Raw genomic sequence first — 2,648 nt, forward strand, 5'->3', positions numbered from 1 at the left:
CTATTGGGGTACAACGCAACGGAAAAAGAAACAGAAACACTGGCTGGCCGACTGGAGGCCCGATCCCGACCCCCTCCTCATCACCACTGGGTGCATCCGATTGGAATAATAAATTTTTCGCCGCAAATACCGACATGAAATGAGTAACGAGCCGGTGAATAATCGAAGGGGGTTCGTCGCGTCCGCACCTTCGCTTGCGGGGTGGGGGAGAGGGAAAGGGGGTGGTGCACCACCACACGATACCGGGTGAAGCCGCTGCATCCCTGGCCGTGGCCCCCTGAGAAAGGGCTGACGTTGGCAGAACAAAACAGGAAAAAAAACAAAACCAAAACGAACAGAAACCAAGCACAGAGAACCATCATCATCTCCGTGGCTCTAGGCCCGATGCCGGCTTAGTCCCGGGGACCTAGTGGTTATCCGGTGCTCCGGTGCAACGGTGCATCGGTCTGAAGTGCACTTCGCTGCACTCGAAATGCACTGAAGCGCAAAGCACGTGTGTTTCTGTATGTGTGCGCCGAGCGCGGTCGTTACAAAAATCACGAATCTAGAACCTAGAACGACCAACGAGAAGGCTAAGTAGAACCTGGGGCGCTGATGGCGGCGGATCGTTTGCTAGCATTCCATCCACTCCATCCCCTCCGCACACTCACTCACTCGCTGATATGCACAATTTATGTAATGAACATATAATTATTTATGTAATAAACATAATCAACATTTATATCAGTTGTGCATTGTTATTGTTCTTGCGTGTGTGCTGTACGAGGTTCGCTTGCCTGTCTGCGTTCTTCTAGACCATCAATTCGATTTCCACTTTCCACAAACGAGAACCATTCATTTCCAGGCAGCCAAAGGGCGGAGGGATGAAAAGGAGGGTGGTTGACAGAGAGGGTGGTGGAAAATTCTCAAGCAAACACCAGGCAGGAAAACGCTCTCTGCATAGCGCTCTGGCTGAAGCCGATTGACCAACAGCCCAATGGCTCCTCTATGATTAGAGCATAGACTGAAGACCTGTGCGCCCATCCAATGCACTTGACAGGCTGCTGAAGTGAAATGAATAAAATGCTGGGGGCATCGCTGGCAAGTGGCTGTAGCTCGTTTCGACCGAGCAGCTCGTCTTCAATCCAGGGCCCCATCGTTCCGTGCACGGGTATAATTAGTTTCGCGCGCAAAATCCCACCCAGGAAAGCGCACGCTGCCCAGTAAACCAAATAATAATTGCATAATGATTTGCCACGGTGTTGGACACAGGTTATGGGTTTTTGGTGTGAAATCACCGCTAGGCAAATAGCAATCATAGCGACGCATAATCAGATCCAAACTCCCTAGCACTAGACCAGAGAGCACCGAGTTTTTGGCACCGTTGACCGTTACTCGCTATGCTATGCTCGCGAGCACTCATCATGCACATGTGCATGCTACCATGCCACCGATGCATCGTTGCGACGAGTAAAACGCTATAATTGGTGGTCAATCGTCGCTGGAAAAGGGGGGTTGCTATCCGCCTGACTTGCTGGCGAAAACCAGGAACTTATGATGCAACTGATGCTGATGCTCCGGGCGAACGGTGGCTTCTTATTTGATTTTAATTTCATTTTTTATTTATCGCTCATCGTTCGCAAGCTCGCGCTATGGTCCCATGGCTCCGTGGCTAATTACGAGCGGAACGATTTGACCGGAAGCGCTGGATGCTCGCATGATAATCGCACACTTTCCAATCCCAGATCGGTCCAGATCGCTCACTCGCTCGGTTGGTCGGTTTGTTATCAAATCATGGCAGCGAAAGCTGAAGCGGCAGATGATGAGCCGTTTGCCTTCTGGTTTGGTAATCGATACCACCCAAAAGGGTGGTGGTCTCACCGGAAGCACGGACAGCACCGTCGGGGCGCGCTCACGGATTGTGCAATTGTGTTTATCCGCAATCGGTTCAGCACGGAGTGAAGCGAAATGTATGTATCGCCATTACGGTGGAGCAGATATGAAAAAAAAGGAAATTCATAAGGAGCTTACATGATCATGCTTCTGGGGGGGTGGAATGAAGAGAAGCAAACAGAGAGCGAATCCATGCAGCGGATTGTCGGATGTCGAATGTTGATGTTAATGTCGATGCGTGAAGCGAAGCGCAGATCATAAGCTCGCGTTGGTGCGATCAGACCACGATGATGCGGCTCGATAGTACACCGACGGGGGGCGGGGGGCGGGGGAGGCTGGTGGGTGGTACGGGGCTTTGCATATGCAACACATGACCGTGGCATGCACGTGGGATGAAGCTAATTCCCCCGTTGTGCTCGTGCTGTGCGTTGTGGATCGATTGAGGCTGGCGAAGGGATTTCGAGCGGAGCTTCGTCCGTTCAATGACCGGTTCGCCGGTCAAGTGCTGTGTCTGCGTGTATGTTGTTATGCGCGATATGCTATGCTGCGATGCTACTTGAAGTGGGGATTGCTCGTTGAGCAGCTACTTCACCGCGTGGACACCGTGGGATCAAGGATCCGCCCGGAGGAAGGGGCAGCAGGTGGAGCAACTGGCCACTGGATTTGTGTGGCGTGTGTGCTCTGTGAAACAAAGCAGCATAACACATTCAGCAATTAGTTCGAGCGAGGGCAATCGAGGGTTTTATGGAGTTTGTTGGATTGTGTCGTGCAAAGGG

Source organism: Anopheles aquasalis, chromosome 3 (assembly GCF_943734665.1).
Source record: "Anopheles aquasalis chromosome 3, idAnoAquaMG_Q_19, whole genome shotgun sequence".
NCBI lineage: Eukaryota > Metazoa > Arthropoda > Insecta > Diptera > Culicidae > Anopheles > Anopheles aquasalis.